Source organism: Cucurbita pepo, chromosome 10 (assembly GCF_057944985.1).
Source record: "Cucurbita pepo subsp. pepo isolate OVF chromosome 10, ASM5794498v1, whole genome shotgun sequence".
NCBI lineage: Eukaryota > Viridiplantae > Streptophyta > Magnoliopsida > Cucurbitales > Cucurbitaceae > Cucurbita > Cucurbita pepo.
The window spans coordinates 12145001-12169736 of NC_141807.1; the positions used below are offsets into that span (position 1 = coordinate 12145001).

Sequence of the window (24736 nt, forward strand, 5' to 3'; positions counted from 1 at the left end):
CTGGGCCACACACGTGCTACAATGGCAATTACAATGGGAAGCAAGGCTGTAAGGCGGAGCGAATCCGGAAAGATTGCCTCAGTTCGGATTGTTCTCTGCAACTCGGGAACATGAAGTTGGAATCGCTAGTAATCGCGGATCAGCATGCCGCGGTGAATATGTACCTGGGCCCTGTACACACCGCCCGTCACACCCTGGGAATGGGTTTCGCCCGAAGCATCGGACCAAGTCTCACCCATGACTTCCGTGTCACACTAGTGCCACAAAGGCTTTTGGTGGTCTTATTGCCGCATACCACGGTGGGGTCTTCGACTGGGGTGAAGTCGTAACAAGGTAGCCGTAGGGGAACCTGTGGCTGGATTGAATCCTTCGCGATGCAAATGCCCTCTTCCTTCCCACAACCCAACTAACTAAGGGAAAGGGAAGGGGAAGCACCTACTCCTAACAAAAGCGAAGCGAGCCGCGCTACTAGCGCGCATCCGTCAGCTGGCTTCAAAGAAAGATCAGTCAAAAGCAAAAGCTTGACTAATCAGTCACCCCTAGGTTGAGACCTTTCGAGATTCTAGCCTCAACCAACCAACGCAACGCCCTGCAATCTTTCTAGCTAACGCCACTCTAATACGCCCTTATTAGATAGAGTCGAGTATGATCGTGGCTTTCCCGCAAGTTGCAACATCCCTTTCGAGCCAAAGCCTACGGTTGCTTAGTCAGTCAGCTTAAGGCGAAAGGTTGTCGAATGATATCTGAAGCTATCTTCAGCTCCTCTTGCTGGGCTTGAATGCTGACCTTTTATTCAATCAAAGAAAGGGGAAAGGGGCAACCAACAAAGGGGGCTAGCTTCCATCCACTGGTGGCGAAGGGTCCAAAGAAAGGACACGTAGCCGGGGGCGAGTCACAAAATCCAATAGTGATAGTGATCTTTTCCTTCTTGTTCATCAATCGGAAAGAAAGATAAACTGGGCACTACGGTAAGACGTGAAAACACCCGATCCCATTTCGACCTCGATATGTGGAATCGTCTTGCGCCATATGTACTGAGATTGTTCGAGAGACATGGTCCAAGCCCGGTGAAGAAAGAAATTCCAATTCCAAAGAGTGAGCTAATTCATGGTGCCTGAATGAAAGAGAAAGTGCCGTCACGTAAGTAACTTAGTGCTCTCCCTTTAATTGGCCGTTCTCTCATTGTCTTTTGGTTGGCTGATCACAAAAGAAATGAAATGAATGTCACGGGGCTTGATCTTTCTTTTTCGTCTATTTTGTTCGATCCGCAAATCAAAGAAAAGTCCACTTCCTTCACTTCTGAAAACACATATACTGTATCATCTTTCTTGTTGGCTTCTTCGCGTCGACTTAGTTTCCTGCTTGGGCTGGTGCCTTACTCATTTGGAGTGTATCTGGATCGGATGACAAATCCTCGGGGACACACTGAACTCTTGACTTTACCAAACAATGCTCAGGATCTCGATGAGGTATCCTCGTTAGAAGCGCACAAGCAAGTACCCCCGACACCTCTAACTCCTTCGCCCCCTGAGACGCCTGATACTCAAGCTCATCACCCTGGTACCGCTGCTCGTCCTCTGGTTTCAAGAAAAAAGAGTTACAGTCGAAGACAAGGATTCAATCTTGATTCGGTGGGACAAAAAAGGAGACTATTGGCACTACGAAGAAACTTGCAATCGCAAGTAAGACAAGAACAAGAGTTTAGACAACTGGAGTTTGAATCGAGGGATCTTCAGCTCCGAGAACTCCGGGACCAGGCTGCTTCTCTTTTCAAGATGGAATTATCTCGCCATCCAGATATAAGAAAGAATTGTATCGACACCACCAGCCATTTTTGCTTTTTTTAATGACCAAACGAAATAGAGAAAGAGGAGTCCTTTAGTTTAGGCAACGACGATAACCGGCCGTCAGATGTCCTCATGATCGACAAAAGGGAAATGGAATAATGCTGCAGGAACTTGATGATCCAAGATCTAAAAGAGAAAGGACCCACATCCTCCACGTTCCGGTCCATTGTGGAAGCTCATTTTCTTCCGCATGATTAGAGAGATTCTTTTCGGAAAGCGTAGAAATCCTTCGAGGCACACTCATTCCAGCAGGAGTTAGTGGGGAAGGGGTTCAACCGCGAGACCAAACAGCGAGACCGAGTGAAAGAGTGTTTGAAGGAATCGAGAGGAGAAGATCCAGAGAAAGAATGAAGAGAGAGTTTCGGATTGACTGACAGTTCACTCTCATTGATTCTTCTTTCGGATTGACTGACTGTTCAGGATCAAGATCAAGAAGGAATCTTGAGGATTGACTTACAGTGAACGATCATTGATTCTTCGATAGTCTTTCCTTCTACTTCTAAATTACCTTTACTAGATTTGATCCCCTAAAATACGGGATAGATAGAATTTCTTTTCTTTTTGCTGCTGCTATTAAGGGAAAAGGGTCTTTTACTCTTTTACAGTTATATGGAGATAGAATTTCTTTTCTTTCAGCTTCAGCTATTAAGGGAAAAAGAGAAATACCCCTAAAATACGGGAAAGATAGAATTTCTTTGATTTAAGCTTCAGCTATTAAGGGAAAACCTCTTTTACTGTTTTACCCCTATGGTGGATACAAAATCTTTTCTTTCCTATGCAACTATTAGGGAAAAAGGTCTTTTAATGTTTTACCCCTATGCTAGATACAAAAGGTTTTCTCTTTCGTCTTTCCTTACAGTTAAGTCGAATTGATTCTTCGAGAGTTGAGGATCAGAGAAAGAAGAAATAGTCTGATATGAACCAAGAGACATCATTCATACAATATACTTCAATGAAGATGTGAAGAAAATGTTGTCAAAATTATCAAAAGAGATTGCAATTCATGTCACATTTTAGGCCAAAAAAAATGTTCAGACAGCATATCATAAGTTTTAGAAACTCCATGGTGTGCCATTAAACCACCTCCATGAGCTTCCCTCACAAGTAGCTCACGTATGGAACAAGATGGTATGCAAAGTTTGCCTTTTCGGAACAAAAATCCATCTAACAACAAGTAATTATCCACAATGAGTCCTTTTTCACAAGATTCAACAAAAGGAGCAAAGAACATGTCATGTTGATACAAATCCTTTATGTGTTCAAAACCCAACAACCTAGCATTCAAAGTATTGAGGAGGACATACCTTCGTGATAAAGCATCGGCAACAATGTTCTCCTTACCTTGTTTATATCTTATGACATAAGGGAATGTTTCAATAAATTCTAACCACTTAGCATGTCGTCTGTTGAGTTTATTTTGTACTCTCAAATGCTTTAAACTTTCATGATCCGTATGAATAATGAACTCCTTAGGCCAAAGATAATGTTGCCAGGTTTGCAATGCACGAACCAAAGCATAAAGCTCTTTGTCATAAGTTGGATACCTCAAAGATGCACCAGTCAACTTCTCACTAAAGAACATTAAAGGTCTTTGATTTTGCATTAATACAGCACCTATCCCTACTCCACTTGCATCGCATTCAATTTCAAAAGTAGACTCAAAATTAGGTAATGCAAGCAAAGGAGCAGAACTCAATTTTTCTTTCAAAGTATTAAAAGCAAGTTCTTGATCTTTTTCCCATATAAAGGATACATTTTTCTTAACAAGTTCATTCAAGGGTGAAGCAATTGTACTAAAATTCTTAATGAACCTACGGTAGAAACTTGCAAGACCATGAAAACTTCTTACCTCACTTACATTTTTAGGTGTAGGCCACTCTTTTATAGCCTTCACTTTCTCCTCATCAACCTCAACACCATTAGATGAAACTACAAACCCAAGAAAGTTAACTTTTTCCATGCAAAAGCTACATTTCTTTAAATTTACATACAAACATTCATTTCTTAAAGTAGTCAAAACATTGCGTACATGGGTAATATGATCATCTAAAGATTTAGAGTAAACAAGGATGTCATCAAAATAAACAACCACAAACTTACCTAAGTATTCTCGTAAGACATGGTTCATTAGTCTCATGAATGTACTAGGTGCATTAGTTAATCCAAAAGGCATAACCAACCATTCATAAAGACCATACTTGGTTTTAAAAGCTGTTTTCCACTCATCCCCAATATGCATGCGAATTTGATGATAACCCGATTTTAAATCAATCTTAGTAAAAAGACTACATCCATGCAATTCATCAAGCATATCATCTAATCTAGGAATTGGATGCCTATACTTTATAGTTATCTTGTTTATAGCCCTACAATCAACACACATACGCCAAGAACCATCTTTCTTAGGTACAAGAATAACTGGAACAGAACAAGGACTCAAACTTTCACGTACATACCCTTTAGCAAGGAGTTCACTTACTTGCCTTTGTATCTCTTCAGCCTCCTTTGGATTAGTCCTATATGCTGGTCGGTTTGGAATGGGCGCGCCAGGAATGAAGTCAATCTTGTGTTCAATCCCTCTAAGTGGTGGCAAACTACTAGGCATCTCCTCAGAAAATAAATCTTCAAACTCTTGCAAAAGCACAACAAAATCACTAGGCAAAGAAGGGTTAAGCATGTTAGTAAAGTAACAAGACCCCTTGCACATAAGTACAAGAATAGTCTGGTTAGAGAGCAAAACATTCCTAGCCTCACTTGATCTAACATACAAGCTTACTGATTTGGCTAATAATCTTCCACAGACTTGCGTCCTTGTTTCAATGCTTGAAGCTTTTGCGCCATGTCCCGTTGAAAATATTGTGGAACAAAACGCTTCCTCATGGACTCTTTGAACTCGTACCATGAATCAATTGGTGCTTCAAGGTTTCTTCTCCTACTTGACATCAATTTATCCCACCAAATTTGAGCATATTGTTTGAATTGAGCAATGCATAACAGTACCTTCTTTTTATCACTAAAATTATGACAGTTGAACACCGACTCCACCGTTTTCTCCCATTGAAGGTACTCCTCTGGATCGGTTTTGCCATAAAACTTGGGAAGTTTTAATTTGATGCTCCCCACGTTACGATCAATTCTATCATCATAAGGAACTCGTTGTTGTAAATTATGATACCTTCTTCCATGGTCTCGCCCTCGCATCAAGCCATGACCAACCCCATGTGGATTATCCTCGTGGTGATCAGAATTGTCGCCCTCATATGTATCGGTTGAGGGCGTAGGTTGTGGAATCCTCTGTCGTGCTTGATTTTGAATCTCCAATCTTCCTATTCGATCAGTCAACTCTTCTATTCCTCGAATTAGTCTTTCCATGGTTCGTTGTTGTGCTTCTCTCAATCGTGCATCAGTAATGTTAGTATTGTCGTCTGGATTTTCCATGCTACAAAAGAAAGGTAAAAGAAAAGAAAAGGACCTCACAAGCGCTCCCTCACGTGTATTCACTCGTAAATGTAGTTCACTCGTGTTTAGCACTCAACACTCGAATCAATGTGTCACTCCCTTACAAACTCACCCTCACAATTGAGCACACACAAATCACACTCCAAAAAACAAATTGGGATGTGAGACAAGCTATGTTGTAGAGCTAAGTGCAATTCAATGTGAATAGACAGCACGCACACTCAATACATAAACAAGGGTATTGAAGGAGCAATCCGAATAACGACAAAGAAACGAATTACAGAAAGAAAATGATTAAGGACTAATTTAGACGTAGGAACATATGAGAGTTACATATAATAATCAAGAGGAAAAAAGAAAGACATTTAACATCAATATGCTTTCTTTCTTTCAATGGTTTTTTTTTTTCTTCTTATTCGCAAAATCTAATCAATTTATCAACAAGAAAATTGATTTAGAAGATCTTAAAGAAGAATATAGTGTTGATAAGATCGAGATCTAACACTTTAAAGAACAGAAAAAAAATGTATTTTTTTTTTTTTTTTTGTTATATATTTTTGTGATAGAATATGAACATTCTACACAAACTGAGAAAAAAAAATAATAAGAGAATTAAAAGAGATAAGCGAAATGAAACATATATCCGATCTTGAGCCTAAAGCTCTGATACCAAATGATAAGATAAGGAAATCAACTACAAGGGGGGTAAGATTCGGATTACCTTGTTGATCGAATATCTCAAGGCAAGAACATTGTTTGAGATTCGAATCACTCCACAAGCAAGATCGATCATGTCTAGCTTGAATGATTCTTGTTGATCAAATATCTCAACGCAAGAACACTTGGTTGAGATTCGAATCACTCCACAAGCAAGATTGATCATGTCGAGCTTGAATGATTCTACATGCAATCTAAACTACATAGAATTGCAAAGAAACTTAGCCATTGGCTAAAGAAAAGCACAAATGCTTCTTTCTATATATTTTCCAAGTCTACCTTACAAATACAACATACATGGCTTTATATAGCCTCAAAAATGAAACTACTAAAGGTATTCCAAGAGTTGTAACATTCCTACTTTATGGCCATAATTAGCCATTATGTAAATGTAACCGAAATTAAATAACAAGTCTTAAAATACAATAACTCTAAATTACTCTATATTGTAACCCACCCAAAATTTATAACCATCAAACTTCATTCCTCTTCAATGTGACATGAATTGCAATCTCTTTTGATAATTTTGACAACATTTTCTTCACATCTTCATTGAAGTATATTGTATGAATGATGTCTCTTGGTTCATATCACTTGTCTTGTCTTTACTTACCGAGTTCAATCAGGTTCATGAATGAGTAAGTAGTTCTCCTAGCAAGTCCGTCTTTAACTTAACTTACCTTCTTGTTCAATCAGGTTCATCAGTAAGTAGTTGTTCTCCTGGCAAGTCTAATAAATCTTTATGTTTCTCTCCCGGAAAGGATCAAAATTAGTAGAATAGATAGGTGTTCCAGAGCCGGAGTTCAGTAGCTAAAGGTGTTACGGAGCCGGAGTTTAGTAGCTAAGCTAAGGATCATGAATCGGAGCTTGGCGACTGTTAGACCAATAGTAATGCGTGGGCGAATGAAGCAGCCACTTTACAGTAAAGAAGAATGAATTGTTTAATATGCTTTACCGAGTTCATCAATCAATTAGGGGAAAGGAGTGTCGGTAAGGATCCAGAATGTTTGTTGAGCCTTTCCTTCCTGCCTGTTACGTCTCAGGCATCGAGAGTTGAGTGTTTACGGTTCCTAAAAGAATATAAATAGGCAAGCAATATAAGGAATAAAGAATGAATAGGGGATATCAGAAAGAAAAGGTAAAGGAGTGAATGAAAGAAGGTTACGGGGAAGGGGAAAGAGTGAGTGAAAGCAAGCCAGCGAGTTCCTTCCAACCCTGTAAGAAAGAAAGCAAGAAAGGAGGTAAGGAGGAGAAGCTAAGTTCAGGAGAGAAGCTAAGTAAGCTCCTTTACCGAGAAAGAGTGAATGAAAGAAGTATAAGGTTACGAAGTAAGTAGGGAGACGAGAAAGATCAGTCTTTGAGAGAGATCTTTGAATCAATAAGTGATTGAGCTGCAAGGAATGAAGGAGAATGACTCCTACATACAGGCGCAGGGGAGTAAAAGAGTGAAAGAGGGTTACGGCAGTAGTTAAGTAGTTCAGGAAAGAAAGGGGTGGCGGTTAATTAATCAATCTCAATAATCTTTCTATTCTATTTACTGAGTAAAAGAGTTAAAGAAGGAGTTTACCTCGTTCAAGAAGAAATAGGGAGAAGTGAACAAGAACTGAAGGTCATATCGTATAAGGGGAATTCATCTTTCTTGACTTGATCTTGTCTTGCTTGAGCCTTTCAGCAAGCAGAATCTAATTCAATCAATCAATTAGGTTCAGAAGTTTACCGTGAAAGAGAAGAGGGGAACAATCACTTCCTGAGAATAATAAACAATCACTGAATTCAATCAGTTTCAGTAGAAGAAGGAGTCAAAGCTGTGAATGAGTAAGTAGTGAGCGAAGCGAGCGAACATCCTTTCATTTGTTGGAGAGGTTAAGGCACTGGAATTCTTCAACCGAGTTCAAGAGGTGAATGGGGAAGGAGCTTCTCTTCTGGGTCCGGATCAAGAATCAATCAATAATAGGTTACGGAGTTCTGTCTCATGAATTTCATATGCGGAACTCTTAAGAAGGAATCGGAGAATTAATCTTGGCTTCTCTTGCTTCAGTCTTTGGTTACTGTTCATTCATACATAAATAGGGACAAGTGATTGATCATTAATCAAAGGTTACGGTTACGGAGTTCAGTTAAATCATGTTCCGGAGAAAAGAAGAAATAGTGAAACCAACCCCACAGTAAACAAACTCACTCACAGATAACAGCTTTACCTCCTTCTTTAAGAGCTTTACTTTACCTACTTTAAGAATCATCAACAGGGACAGGACAGGTTTCTTCTTCTTACTGTTCAATCTAATCTGGGTCAGGGGAAGACAAAGACTGAGTTCAAGAATCATACTCCTTCCTCTTTACCTCCAGAAATAAGGAGAAAGAAGAAATAGCAATAGATTCATCAGTAAGTAGTTCTGTCTCATTCAGCGTTGAGTCTTGAGTTGAGTCGGGAAAAGCAAGCAGCTAAGGAGTTCAACCGCTCGACCAAAGGGAGAGGAGCAAAAGCGGTGAGCCCGAGGTTACGAGGCGAACGAGTTCAACCGCGAGACAGTAAGTAAAGGGAGAGGAGTGAAATCTGGTTCCGGTTCATGAGTGAAGTTCGTAAACTCTCATTCTTCTTTTGGCTTGACTTGATGAATAAATAAGGAAGTAATCAAAGCCTATTTACCGAGTTCAAGAATCAATAGGTTCAGGGAAGGTAATCAAGTTAACAAAGATTCTTCTTTCTATCTTTTAGCAAAAGCTAGTAAATCATTTCTCGATCTACTTGTAGTTACCGGGTAAAGAAAATGCTAAAGACTTAGGCTAAGCCTATTAAGGTAATCATATCCTTCGAACTCAATCCCCAGAAGAGATCAATCCGATAGCAGCTATAGGCAGCGTCAATATCTCATCAGATGGGTTTTGCCGGTTTCACCTCCTGCTTCTGTTAAGCTAGGATCGGCAATAATAACTCGAGCTACTACTATTTTGTATTTAGACTGACACGTCAGGAAAAAGATAAGCGGGAGACCTGCTAGCATCAAATAAGACTAACTGGTCCCGTCCTTTCCTAGAGAACTTGATTATTGATTTGATTGATTTCGTGAGATAGAGAAAGCTAAGTAATCAGTATCTGCAGTAACGGACTATTTCGTTTAGTATGCTTGATTCTCCTCAGGCTGCGCTGGGTGCCCGAGAGACCAGCTACAAAGCAATCAGTCTTGCCGCGTTCGTGAAATCAACTCCTGCTTCAGATCACTTTCTAAGACTAAATGAATTCCTAATTTAGCCCCAGATTCGGAGATTCGTCTTTCTTTCTATTAGCTCTGACTTAAGCTAGCTAACGGTTCGCTTCCAGCGAAAGATTGTCTTAGTGGTTAGCCTCAAACAAGAGATGCGTCAGTCTTTCCTGATAAGGAAGTTCTTGGAAAAGATAATCAGATCCCAACACCCCCGGTAATCACTTCAAAAAGCAAGGACAGCCAGTCAGATTCTTTTTCTTTCTCAGATACTGGAAGACCGCTAGCAAGTCTTGATATTCTAATACTGGGCCCGAAAAGCCCGAAAACTGCCTGATCTTCTATCTTTTTATGCGCCCTTAATGCATCTAAAAAGAGAAGGAATTCGGTTGGAAGATAAGTTTCAGATAAATAGTTCTATTTTTCCGGTTTTACACTTCGGCTTAAGATTTGAGTAGAGTTGAAAGCAAGTAGTAAGAGTCAGATTCTCTTTTGCTAACATCTCCTTAGGCTCTAACAGCTTCCTCACATCCGAAACCCTTGGAATCACTTCTTAGTCCCATTTCATCTTCGGGAGGAAGGAAGAAATAGTGAAACTGGCAGGAGAAATGTAAGTAGTTGACTTTGTTGACATGACCCATTGATTCTATTAACACTCTTTACACCGACCTTAAAGCATCTATCAAGCTAGCAAAGGTGCAGTAAGAAAGACAAGACAGTTCGATTAGTAGGTGAAGTTGAAGTTACAGGCTTTCTATCTAGTTAGGATAAAGCCTGATGTAATTCATTCTATTTAGTTAGGAAAGAAGGTAAGGTCAGATTATCCATTATCAACAGATCTTAGCGGCTCTTCAAGCTCTAATTCTCCGGGAATAAGTCGAGGATTGAGTGAAAGAAGTATTGGATTTCATTCGTGCCTAGGCTTCTATTCCAAAAGCCCTGAAATCAGCATTGTAGGAAGAGCCTATGCCCTTCCTTCTATTATCATCCCACTCCCGTTGGAATCCGTTCTCTTACAATTTCTGGAAGCTAAATGAGTAGGTAGGAAAGCCTGAGATGAATACTTCTATTTCGATTTAGACGTCAGCAGGATTTTCTTGTCCATTGGATTGAGATACTGATAGTAAGTTAGTCAGTGTGCCTGAAGGTCTATCGTATCAGTATTTACTTATCAAGGCCCCACGCCCTGTGAATCGCTTCCCAAAAGGCCTTTGACGAATGAGCAGCTAAGATCAAATGGAATTCTAGCGGTGGCCGGTCAGTCTGACTAATGCCTTAGAATCAACTACATTATTAGCTAATAGATCAGTAGGCTCCTCAAGCCTCAGAAAGAGAAGGCAGACTTCAGTCTGAACTAACAATTCCCTCTTTCTCCATTCTCAATTCCAATACCCTGGGATAAAATGCCAATAGCCTGAACTGCTTTATCCCAATGATTCTATGAACCTCTGTCCTTTCCCAGCCTCCTAATCTCTTCTTCTGCCCTAGTCCGGGAGACTATAGAATCTTCTCCTCCGTGATCGTCAGTCGACCTGTAAGCCATATCTTCAGTCAATTCCCCTTCGTTCAGGATTTCATAAGCGGTTAGCTGTAAGCTATAGCATCCTTTTTCTATTTAACAAGCCAGAGATCTTTCTTTCTATTGAATTAGACGTGAGAGCTGCAAGTATGATTGAGTTAGAAAAGCTCCTCATTCCTCTGTGTAGGCAAGGCATAAGATAAGAGCTATTTCCGTAGTATCTTAACCGGTAAGAAAGTCTTTCATCAAATCCGTTACTTTAGAAGAGGATAAGCGGCCATCTCAGGTAAGAAGATCCTAATCCTTTTACCCTCTCTTGCTCTTATCTAGGCTAGGCTTGACTTCCAAAAGAAAGGGGAAGAACTGCCAATGACCTGTGATTTGATGGTGTTAATATAACACATGCGGAAGCAATTTGGATCTTAGGCACTTTTAGAACATCAATTATTGTAAATGACTAGCATGTTCATAAGTATTAAAACTTAATGAGTTTAAATACTAACCTTTTGTAGTTCAAACTCCTTTTGCCTCACGAACCGATTTCGAACCACCACTAGTGTCTTCTCCACTATTCTCCGGCCTTAGAACGGGATTGTGGAATCCGGTGAGTGACTAAACTTGGGAGGGATTTTGTATACGTGAAAGAGAGTGCTTGTGAGAGGTTTTTCATCAAGATGAAGAATCCCTTCCAAGTATCATGATCACTCTATTTAAAGAGTCAAGTTTGCATGTTCATGCAAACATGAGATCACCAAATCTTGACACTTAAAATTCCACTCAAATGTTTGAGATTATGTGGCAAGCATGCATGTTTGAGTTAACCAAATTTTGACACTCAAAATTCCACTCAAACTTGTGGGGTTTATTTGGCAAACATGCAAGTTTGGTTAAACCAAATTTTGACACCTCAAAATTCCACTAACATGATTTTTCCATTAGATGAAAGTCAACATTTTGACTTGCTCTTTTGTTTTAATTAGATGAAAGTCAACATTTTGACTTTCTTCATTTTAATTAGATGAAAGTCAACATTTTGACTTTCTTCATTTTAATTCAACAATTAATTTGAATAATGAATTTCAAATTAAAGTAACATTAAATAATTAATTAAACTATTTAATTAATATTTAATATTAATTCAAATGCCAATCCCAGTCAATTCCGACACATAATTGATTAAGATATTTAAATCTTATTTAAATATCTCAGATTCTCTCTTTTCGTTTATTTCGTAAATAAAATAAAATTGCGGTTAAATATATCGTATATATGTAACGCATATTCCCTAATTTGAATTCGAACACTTCGAACTCACTCGTCACACTGTTCTATGGTTTAGTCCGATATGAGCTAGCAGAGGGACCTAATGGACCTATAGATCATGGGCTCCAACGATTCAAGATTAACCGATTAAACTCATTAACCTAGTTAACCAACATTCGTTAACTACTAGGACACTCCACTATAGCCTAGTAGTTGCACTCCCCTCACTATAGATATATTTCTGTCCATCTGATATAACCATGATTAGTAAGTCGATCCTTCACAGGTTGTTCGTAACTAGAGCTGGGTCAATTTACCGTTTTACCCCTGAAGTTACTTCTTGTTCCTTATGTCTCACTGATCCTCTAATAAACAATTGGTTTGTGGTCCAACCAGTAAACCGAATCCCTCTCAGGCCAATGAGAGGGTGGGGCCCCTTGTTCAAGACCTGGAGTCAGTGCTTAAGGGAACTACCTTTCTTCTATCCCTAAAAGTGGGTAGGAGTGAATTCCGTCTTGCACCCCACGTCCCCAGCCATTCACCCAGTCTTACCCCTGAAATGGGAGGCCTGTTGAGTCGGCGAACTAGAGCCACTCTCACCCATGCAAATCTAAGGATAATTCCGAATAAACAGGAGTTCATGGTTAGCTCAAGATTAAAACCGAGTTACCTAGGTTATCGAATGAAAAGAAAATCAGTCTCAACAGTAAACGACTTTATAAAGTGAGAGTGGTTTTCTTCATGGTCCGATCTTATGCAATACTCATTGCATAGGACGCCCCCACTCACATGTCTCCACATGCACAATTTAGTGATCGCATTATTTATATCATATACAAAAGTGGGCCGCATCCATAGTGTCCCCAGAATAAGGTACTCAGCCTTATCCTTATACTATAGATCATTTTGACTATATACTTGAACTTGATCCACTCTTATGTCTCTACATATAGTTCAAGTAGTCATACTATAGCCAGAGTGTTCTTAGTTTATTGGATTTAGATTAATGATCGTAAAGTTCACTTTATTCAATAACAATTTTTTCTGAATAAACAACAATAATAACTTTATTGAAAATAGAATATATCTTTGTTTACAAACTATGAGTTTTAGGACATAAAACCCAACATGATTCACCTCAAGGACTCTTTTCTTTTTGGAGTTCATTCGTCTCTTTATTGACTTCACTGTAGAAATTACGTGAGAGCTGTGGGCTCGCCAAAGATTTATGCCAAATGGAAACTAATCCTATATATTCCCTATCTAGCTCCGGGGGGAACAGTCTGATGACTAAAAGCCAAAACAAGGGCAGATTCTCCTTGATCAACTTGATCAACATCTCCGTAGGCTATTCACGCTTATTCCCTCCCCGCTCCTCTTAACCCGGAACTCTGACACTGAAGAAAAGGTATCTTCTGATCATGATCTGTTGAAGTGAAAGGCGATATAGTTAGGAAAGCACAAGGACCGTTGAATGACTTATTCTTTCTCTTTCAATACAAGCCCCGACTTGAGACAGAAGAGTTACTAGAAAGAGAACTCGAACTATTGAGTTAGACTTCCATAGAATGAGAATGACTTTTGAAAGCAAGTAGTAGGATTGAGTGAGATATCCAGAGATCAGTCTTTCGATTCCGTACTTAGTTTGAGCAGCAGTCTTTGATAAGGTAAGTTACAGGGAATTCCTAGTCAAAGATATATCTGGAAATCAGTCTAACTCGGAAACCGAAAACAAGAGTATTACGAAGTCAAGTAAGATGGAATAAGGTCTATACTTGCATTTCCTTAAACAGCTATATCCTCAGATTGACTTTCAACCCTACCAGTAAGTTAGAAGAGAAGCTTGAGAAAAAGTCTTTCTATTATTGCGCATTCCCTAGCTTCATCAGATAAGGCAGCAAGTAAGAAGAAAACCAAGATCAGGCAATTTACCCTCCTGAAAAGACGGGGGCAATGCCTTAAATCAAATCATCTCCATTATCTGGCTCTTCAAGCCTATTATATACCTAATCCCATTGAATCACGTACAATTACAACCTCTTCCTCCTATTTCCAAAACCGTAACTAAGAGTAAAGAAAATCAGCCTGGGACGCCATAAGCCATATCTTCAGTAATCTCTCTTATCAAGTCTTTGATTCTCTCCAGAAAGAAAAAGCCTTTACTAGAGAATCCTTGATCTTTCTATTTTGTTGCATTCTCTTGCTTCATCAGATTTGAGAGTTTCAATCAAAAAAAGACAAAGAACATAGAATCTATCAAGTCCTTCGGAGGAAAAAAGAAGACTGACTGCTTTTGGAGAGATAACAACTCATTCGATTGAGTGACAAGGCCGTAACTATTGAGAATGAGCTGCAAGCAAGGTAGAGAGACGTAGAGCCACGAGACAGAAATCTCATTTTTGCCCATACTTCCTCTCCAAAGCAAAGGTAGACAACAAGGAAGTCTAATGCAAGGGCCTAGTCTTCTTTCTTTCTTGCTTGTTTAAAGCCCCGGTAGGAATAGGAAAGGAAGTTCGAAGTCTAAAGGGGATAAGCACTACGAAGTCAGAATGACTATAGCATTCATTAATCAGTCATAAGCTGCAAGAGAAGACATAGAAGCCAGAGTCATGTATTTTTGAAGAATGTGCCCGTTTTTTCCCACTCATTGAGTCAAAGAGTAAACCCCTAGCTCTTGTTCTTTTACTAATACTAAAAAGGGAGGCAGTTGAATTGAGGAAGTTCAAGTTAGCAGCTCAATCGGATCCTATATTCATATTCTCCACTCCTTGGGAAGTTAGGGATTCCATTTCTTTCACAAGGATAGCTTCAAGTTAGAGCTATATAGTAGGTCAGTTGTCAGTTTCTGCCCTTGATTTCTTAGTTGTTAAAGAAAGAGCATTTGATAGATCAGTTAGAGAATGCCTCTTGACCAAAAGGTCTGGTAGTTAGAGTTAGGAAAGCTAGGTTTCAAGGAAAGAGCCTTCGTGACCCATTTTCTGTCATCATATGGAAGATTGGCCTTATCAGGGATTAATTATCGATTTGAAGTATGTCACACTTCCCGTCCTAATTCAGCTAAGGTAGTCAAGTATGAAAGTAGAAAGCTAGTAAAGTCTTTCAAACAAATGTAATTGACTTTCCTCAAATTCAGACTGAGATTGAGTCCAGCTCTCTTCCCTGGTAAGATACTCTTTGATCTTATCCATTTTTAGCAGCTAAGTGATCCGTAGGCTCTGCCCGGTAACTTAGTGAGGTAGCAGCTGTTGATGACTAAGTAACCATTGAATTACCATTGGCCTAAAGCGCGGAAGGGAGAAAAGCCTAAGTCCCAACATAAAAGAACCTTGGGTCACTAAAGACCTTTCACTAATTCCTTGCAAAAAGCCCTGACTTACTCTATTCTGGTAGGGCCTGGGATGACGAAAGATAGGAAAGTAGCCTGCTTCAAATCAAATTGTTGAGAGGCGGCCTGAGAGCAAGAAATCGGTTAAGCAAGTAGCAAGTCATCTTTCTCTTTTGGTTGCAAGTCATATAATCTTCGTAAAAGACCTTTCTGTGAGATAGCAAGTAAGGACTGACATATGACATATGAAGATTGAGTGGTACTCAAGATGTCAAGTCTCTACTTTAGCCTACTTCTACAGATCCTGTAGAGGCAAGAAGTCAGTCATAAGATAAGTAGGAGCTTCGAGATAGACTTAGACGTTAGTCCTGCGATTTAGAAAGTAGTCTTGATTCCCCGTGCTCAGTGAATTTGCTATTTCAAGGTTCCCGGCTCTTTGATTGAGAGGGACGTAAGGAAGAAGAAAAAAATGAGTTGAGGTTTCCATTTAATGAAGTTCAGGGGAGAGTGAAGACTGAGATGGAAAGCACTACGAAGTCCATAAGGCAAGTCTAATTATAATTCATTGCAAGCCCTTAATGCATCTAAAGTCGTAAATTCAGTCAAAACCCTTTGATTCGATTCCTCTTAGGCTAACTCAGTCTAAAGTGATATATATATTCTTTTCTTTGTTTTGATTCCTCAGCGGAAAGATCATATTATCAGAGTAGGCCACTAACAGATAAATAGGCTTTTCAAGCAGTAGAATAGAATTGGATCTGTTCTGTCCTTCTCTTCTAGTTTCAGTCTTTTATCATATCCCGCAGAAGTAGCCCTCAAAGACGAAGTAGCAGTGGAATTACCATAAGTTTGATCCTGAGATAAGTAAAGAAGTGAGAAATCCAGGACTTGGGGCCTTTTGGCCTTCATTTCCGGGTGACGTCAGAAGATTGAACCTAATCAGTCTGTCTAGTAGGAAGTTACAGGCTATTTCCTCCTATTCGATTCCTAGTCCCTCCAGAATCAATTATCTAGTCAAGGTAGTTGAAAGCAAGAGATGGAAAAGTCTACTCATCAGTTGCGGGGGAGCTAGGTTGAATCAAACTCTCTTTCTCATTACCTTTGAACCGGAAGACTGAGCGAAAGAAGTGAGAAGAATGAAAGGTAGATTATGAGGAAGTTAGTCTGTTTATTTAGGCTGGATAAAGATAATTGCTTGCTTGAGGCTGGATAAAGATAATTGCTTGCGACTGCCATTACGACTTTCTACAGCAGTCTAATTGTCACTATTGCTTCGAGTCTACGTTAGTCCTGTTAATCGTAACGGGACATTGGAAGTAGTCTTTTTAGTTATTTTTGAGTAGGCCATGTCTATCAGTCAATACGACTTGCTTTAAGGCCTTTACCTGCTTTTGAAGTAGGCGGCTAAGTAATGTTTTCCAGTATCAAAGCTGGCCACATGACAAGGATCGGGGCTTGTAACAAGAGAATCCCTTCCGGAATATAAATCAGGCTGTAGGCTCTACTCAATCATCATATCAAGACTGACTTCCTGCTTCAGACTTAGAGTTTCATCCGGCTGCTCTTTGGCTTTTCTGGGCTATTCACTATCAGCAAAGAGAGTCCACCCAGCTAAACAGATTCAATTATCAGGCATTCAGTCATCAGTAGCTTCTTCGATGAAAAGCCATCCTATCCTAATTCTGGTGAAAAGAGGTTCCTGGCCTTTGAATGTGAAGCGATTAACAGGCTTTTTGAGGTTATTCATTCCCCTGGGTATTTGAATGGATTAAGATAAGAGGGCATAGGGGATCGATCCTTGTCCGAGGGGCCTTTTCTTGTCTTGTTTTTCCTTACGTTTTTTCAGTAACCTTTGAGGAATAGTCAGATCATAGGCTGGATAAGAATCCATGACTTTAGTTTAGACTAAGAGTTAGGCTGAAATTGCTTCTTACGTATTGGGACAGGAAAGGAGGCAGAAATAGCGAGATTGATTGATCTTGGGCAGGCCAAGGCTTTTCCTTTTATCACTGAATATGGAAAGGGAGAAGATCCGTAAGATCAGTTCGCTGCTAAAGGAACGGACTAAGAAAGCACTTCTAGCTCTTCATTCTATTTCTTTACGGACGGGGAAGATCAGCCTGAGGTAATTTCCCTTAGTAGCTGAATTTCCTTATAACTTAGCTCTAACTTCAACTTCAGCCTAGACGAAACGAAGGAACTTAAGGACTGAACCATTGATTGAAATAAAGAAAAGAGTATCCGGGACGAGTTCAATCAATACTGACTGGTATGAATTCCGGGAAGAGACTGAGGTTGCCTGATCTTTCTTTTCTTCTGACTCCTTAACAACAAACAAATGTATTACGGAGAAAAAAATCGGATACTTGCGGGCAACCTCTTTCGTATTCATAGTGAGAATCCTTATAAAGAAATAATGAGAAAGAAATAGTCAAGTACAGCCTACACACTAAATCTGAATCTAATGACTGATTTACTAGAACTATGAAATCTGACTAACCGCCTTTTAGGCCTTATCAGAAGCAGCAGGGGAAAGACGAGACTGAACATCAGCAACTAGAGAGTCCCTTTACTAGGAAAGACAAAAGTCTGCCTTCTATGCTCTGGCTTTATTAAGACATGTGAATGACTGAATCTTCTGTCTCAGGACTAGCTTTTGCTCTAACCTCTAACATAGAACTTGCAAGCATCCTCCAAAATGGAAACTTCCCTATTCCGTTCAGAGAGAAAGGTTCAGATTCAATGGGCAGTTCCCAGGGATTAGAATAGACTGACTTGTTGCCAGATCTGTTCTCGTTCCCAGGGCTTAGCCTTAGTAGTTGCTTGATTCCTGAGTTACCTTGACGGTAATATTCCAGGCCTACAAGATCAGATTCAGCAGGTTTAGTAATTTCATCCCCTGGTTTGGGAATGTAGGATCTTCTACACTTCAATGAATGTCAGCTTTTCTGTATCCTGCACGGGGCCTGTATTCAACCAAGATTCAGCAGGTTTAGTAGTTGCTTGAAGCTTGTAGGGTCTTGGATGTGGTTGTGTCTTCAAATTAAGTCTTTTGACCAGAATGGAACTCACAACATTGGTGCAACTACCGCTATCAATGACAACACTACAAGGTACAGATTGAACAAGACAACGAGTTTGAAACAAGTTCTCTCTTTGGTCTAGGCCGTCCTCCTTAATGTGGGTGTTTAGAGCTCGTCGAGTAACCAAAGATATATGTGTAGGGTCCTCTTCGCTAAACTCCTCACTCTCATCAGTTTCCTCATTTATGTCGTCATGTGCCTCGTCATCCGTAACAATTTCTCCCTCCTTGATGGTCATAATTCTTGCATTTGGGCAATCTCTACTATAGTGTCCTACCCCTTGACATCTCCAACACTTTAAATCCCTATTTCGAACATTAGACTTTTCTACTTTTTCTTTCCCTGTTCTAGAACTCTCCCATTTCTCAAATTTAGCTTGAGGCTTCTCATTAATCTCTAGATTTCTATGCTTATAATCAATGTTCTTACTATCCTTTTTCCATGTAGAAGTAGAATTGGGAAAAGTTTTAGAAGAATACCGTTGAGATCTTCTTTGGATTTGCCTCTCGATCTTAATTGCAATGTGCAACAACTCCTCAATATTAGAATAAGGCTGTAAATCAGTCTTGTCTGCAATCTCTGTGTTTAACCCATTAAGAAACCGCGCCATGAGAGCCTCCATGTCCTCATCGAGATCAAGTCGATCCATCAATGTATCCATCTCCTTGTAATAATCTTCCACAGACTTGCGTCCTTGTTTCAATGCTTGAAGCTTTTGCGCCATGTCCCGTTGAAAATATTGTGGAACAAAACGCTTCCTCATGGACTCTTTGAACTCGTACCATGAATCAATTGGTGCTTCAAGGTTTCTTCTCCTATTTGACATCAATTTATCCCACCAAATTTGAGCATATTGTTTGAATTGAGCAATGCATAACAGTACCTTCTTTTTATCACTAAAATTATGACAGTTGAACACCGACTCCACCGTTTTCTCCCATTGAAGGTACTCCTCTGGATCGGTTTTGCCATAAAACTTGGGAAGTTTTAATTTGATGCTCCCCACGTTACGATCAATTCTATCATCATAAGGAACTCGTTGTTGTAAATTATGATACCTTCTTCCATGGTCTCGCCCTCGCATCAAGCCATGACCAACCGCATGTGGATTATCCTCGTGGTGATCAGAATTGTCGCCCTCATATGTATCGGTTGAGGGCGTAGGTTGTGGAATCCTCTGTCGTGCTTGATTTTGAATCTCCAATCTTCCTATTCGATCAGTCAACTCTTCTATTCCTCGAATTAGTCTTTCCATGGTTCGTTGTTGTGCTTCTCTCAATCGTGCATCAGTAATGTTAGTATTGTCGTCTGGATTTTCCATGCTACAAAAGAAAGGTAAAAGAAAAAAAAAGAACCTCACAAGCGCTCCCTCACGTGTATTCACTCGTAAATGTAGTTCACTCGTGTTTAGCACTCAACACTCGAATCAATGTGTCACTCCCTTACAAACTCACCCTCACAATTGAGCACACACAAATCACACTCCAAAAAACAAATTGGGATGTGAGACAAGCTATGTTCTAGAGCTAAGTGCAATTCAATGTGAATAGACAGCACACTCAATACATAAACAAGGGTATTGAAGGAGCAATCCGAATAACGACAAAGAAATGAATTACAGAAAGAAAATGATTAAGGACTAATTTAGACGTAGGAACATATGAGAGTTACATATAATAATCAAGAGGAAAAAAGAAAGACATTTAACATCAATATGCTTTCTTTCTTTCAATGGTTTTTTTTTTCTTCTTATTCGCAAAATCTAATCAATTTATCAACAAGAAAATTGATTTAGAAGATCTTAAAGAAGAATATAGTGTTGATAAGATCGAGATCTAACACTTTAAAGAACAGAAAAAAAAAATGTATTTTTTTTTTTTTTTTTATATATATTTTTGTGATAGAATATGAACATTCTACACAAACTGAGAAAAAAAAATAATAAGAGAATTAAAAGAGATAAGCGCAATGAAACATATATCCGATCTTGAGCCTAAAGCTCTGATACCAAAATGATATGGAAATCAACCCAAGGGAAAGTATTGAACGGATTACCTTGATGATCAAGATCAAGATTAAAGAAAACTCGTTTCTAAACTCGTGATTCGAATCACTCCACAAGAGGTTTGATCAATACCACTTGAATGACTCTACATGCAAGTTCTAAACACAATAATTTGCAAAGAAAGTTTAGCTCTCAACAAAGCTAAAATAGAAATTCTATTCTCAATTCCAAAATCTGATCTAATCAAAGAAAAGAAGGCTTTATATAGCCTTTACAAACCTTAACCTATGTGATACATAACTCCAAAATTAAATGGGCTAGTAAATGAGGAATACCCATAACCTCCATATTAAAATGTCTGGTTAATGGTGGAATATAGTAACCTATGTGGGTTACAATATAACCTTAACTCCTATATTTAAAACTAGCTTAAATATGAAAACAAATAGTTAAACTATAATTAAATAATGCAAATAATAAAATGAGCTTATTAGTCATCCTTGGACTATTGATAAATTCAGCGGAGTTCATTAAATGCAACTTAAAGTGCATTTAATTCATCTCTGTCTTGAAGCTCAACTTTGCATAACATATAAGGGAGGTCACCAACGTCTTCTAGAATTTCCTTTGATGAGCTCACCATAGCTTGAATATAACTGTATAAGGTTTGTTGTAGCTTCTTGGCTCTCGTCCTTGTAATTGGACCTTGAGGTATGGAAATTTCTTGGTCGTTGTTCATATCATCAACCTTCTCGTTCCTAACAGTCGGAGAGAGATTTTTTGTGGAAAAATTGAGCTAGTCTATGGGCTAATAGTCTTTCAGGAAATCTCTGTCGTAATCTCGCATTTATGACTTCCCTGACTTTGCTTTTATTCACTAAGGATATAGTAGGGTAAAGTGATCTGGGAAAGAAACTGAAATTGCTTGACGACGAGTTTACGTATTTCCAGTGGGATGGATTCATTGCTTATTCAGGATATCTGAGATCTAGCTTGAGTTGCTGCTTTATGGTCTTTCCCCTTTAGGCTTATCTCGTTTTCTAGGACCTTGTAAGTACGTCAACAAAAGGTATTTGTTCTAGCTGGGAGGTCGATACCTCTTTTCTGTGTAGTCTTTTTTTAGGGGCTAGTAAGTATGTATAGGGTTTTCCATTAGTCTCAGTATCTGGGCGGTAGGATAATAGTAGAAATAAGAGAAGTGTGCTTTTCCATTCAAAATAGAAATAAGGCTAGCCAGTTTAGCTGCCTGAGGTCATCTCTTCCTGTAATTGAATTGAATGGAAAAATGCCAAAGAATCTGATTCTACTACTGTTTCACTCCTTTGTTTAGTTACGATTCCGATCTTGCAGTAGTAAAGATCTACCCAGCTTCTTATCTTGCTTGTAGAGGCATTAAGTCGGTATGAGACTTAGGAATTACCAGCCGCCTGTAAGCCTGATTAATTACTAGTGCTTCAGGCTTTGAACCAAAAGAGAAAGAGTAAACGACTCTTCTTTCCTGGCTTTTGTACTTCGTCTTAGTAATTCTTTCGGGAAAGCAACAACAAGAGCAATAGATCTACTTCTTTCCTTCCTCCCGCTTCATCTAGGGGACTAGGCGGGATGATCAGACCTAGCTTTCGGCCAAGGGTTAACTCTATCAATTGGTTTTGGGGAAGACCCGGTAAGCAAGAACAATAGAATGAGAGAAATCCTGTACTTCAGATATGGCATTCACGGATCGACTGAAGTCAAGACAGACAGATAGGAGGGTAAATTCAAAGGTATTTTCAGTCAGACGGATTGACTAGGCTTTTAAGAGGAACTATTTGTATTTGATTGAAAAGACTGAGAAATCAGATTAATGCGAGGAGCCTTCGTTTGTGTGCCTGGATAGCTGCTTTTTCCTTCTGTTTCGAATCAAGGTCTTTTGTCACGAAGTCATCTGCCTCAACCGAAATAGCAAGCATATAATGAAAGAGGTGTTGATTCCTCAATCATTGACTAATGAAAGAAATCTCCTGAGCCGGATAAAGCAGCCTCATCTCATGTAGGCTCAGAAAGCTAAATCGATTATCTAGGTGACTAATGAAAGCAAATCACTCTAAAGGCTTAGGCTCAAACAATCCTTATGCCTTTGATGGTAATGGAATAGAGGTTCCGGAGCTTAATCTGGTTCATGAGTGAAAGCAAGAAGGTTCCCGTTCAATTAGCCAAGATTTTGACCGGATACGAAATCACTGGTGCTCGATCTAGTGGTATTTTTATGGGGATTCTATCTATCGCTGTAGGATTCCTATTCAAGATCACTGCAGTTCCTTTTCGGGCGGCTGTAGGACGGACGGCCGCCTATAGGTTGTAGGGTAGGGTGGGTGGTACCACTCAGATTGTGGCCAATCTTCCTAACCGCGCGCGGGCCGGGCTTAGAGCACGTGAAACTCATCACTACCTCGTAAGGGCGTTGAGACCATAGCATGTTACACGAAAGCGCCGCTTTCTCTGTAGTCTTGTCACACAGCAGCCCGCCTAGAAGAGCCACTCGCTCTGTAGTGTTGTCACATAAGATAAGCACTAGCCCGCCTGATGGCCGGGCGAATCTAAGTTCTCTTCCGGTCAACTGTCCACCCAGTCAAGTGCAAAAAACACAGTAGAATCACGCAAGGCACCCAGCTGGTGTGCTTCCTGCCCGCGAGGAAAGAAAGAAGAGCGACAGGGTTGAGTTCAGATTTGACTGTTTGCAGCATGGGAGCAGATTACCCAAAAAATCCCTGGGAACAATGAAAAAAAAGATATCTCGGTAACGAAAACTATGGGGGGCTGTATTGGCGAGATCCAACGGTGAACAGCTGCCCAAAAGAAAAACCGCCTGGAAGTCCGAGGACCTTTAGTACCCTACCCCCAAAACACCTTCGCGCCAAGCAAGACCGCCCTTGTCCCTTTCCTTTCTCCATTCCGCCTCCCCTTCTTTATGAGCTTTGTTCCAATCGAGTATAAGGCAAAGCAAAGCAAAAGTCGTTCGTATACCTCTTTTTTGACCTACTTGACGAAAGGGAACAAAGTCTCGTTTCCGGGTTTATGGATTGGATTCAGTCAGCTAAACTCATTCCTTTTTATTATGTTGTGACGGGTTACCGGCGAATGCTTCCAAAGGCGACCCTCTCGAGTTTCCGGCAGTTTACGTCATTGAAGTAGTCTTTCTTTCGTCATCCTACCAAACTAAAGAAGTCACTATCAAGCAGCGAGCCCTTATTAGTTTAGTAATAGTAAAGTCAAGCTAAAAAAAAACGAGAGATTAACCTGCGGTGCGCTACGCCCGGCAACTCATCAAGCAATTTCTTTGCGCTTTCATTTCAGTGATGAGGTCCCAAAGAAAGAGGGAAGTAGGGCTCCTATTGACTAAAGGTGGATTCTTCGCTTTCCTTGAGAATGAAAGTAGCTATTCAGCCCCTACTACTGACTTTGTTTGATTCAAAAGGCGAACAGCCAGCCAGCCCCCCCAACTAGTCGTATGAGGTGGGGTGCTTGTGGTAAGCTGCTTTCTTTGGATATGAGGAATTACTAAAAAAAAGAAAAGGCAAAGTCCGGTATTTGACGAAGATCTTTCGATCAATAGATAGGATTTAGTGTTCGATATAGGGGATAGGATCCATCTGCTCTTTCTTTCTCAATTTGAGATATAGAGATATAACGATGATATCAAAAGAAATAGGGAGATGATAAAGAATACATATCTATCTATTATTCCTCTGAGTTTTTCAGTGCAAGACAGGAAACCTCCTTTTGTCATCCCTGCTGCTTTCCAGATTTTGTATTGAACGCATGGCGTAGCTAGGACCTGAAAATCATCTTTGAGCCTACCTATGTTCACACCCCTCTTTGTTTGAATCAGGCTAGTAAAGAATGCCCGCCAAGTTCAGATAAGGAAATGCTTCCCCCAACCATGAAAGGAAAGGCTCGACGAAGGGAGGGGAAGGAAAACGCTTTCGGAGATCGAGATTGGATTTCTTTTTCATCAAAAACGAAGACGAGGATGGCCTACGGTGCGTCTTATCTGAAGGGAATAGGCTTTTTCGAAAGCGGTGGTATGATTGCCGGGCCCTCTCCTCGTTCTGCCCGCTGGCCTATTAGGTAGGATAGCAGTCTTCGGGCTTTGCCTGCCCTTTCTCATACTCATCAAGAATTCCGGCTTGGCCCGGGAAAGCGCTGGCAACAAAAGGAAGGGGTCCATGTAGCTGCTGCGCCCACCCCCTTCTTAGTCAATGGGTCAGCAGGTTCGGCATCCACGTCAGAAAAGAGAGAATCCACTTCAGATAACCACAGCCTCTGTCTGCTAGGCTGC

At 40.0% G+C, this 24736-nt stretch overlaps 1 pseudogene; it reads left to right on the forward strand.

Moving 5' to 3' along the window:
- LOC147790748 (18S ribosomal RNA) overlaps window positions 1-366 on the forward strand; it is a 2717-nt pseudogene extending 2351 nt beyond the window's left edge.
- The last annotated feature ends 24370 nt before the right edge of the window (window positions 367-24736 follow it).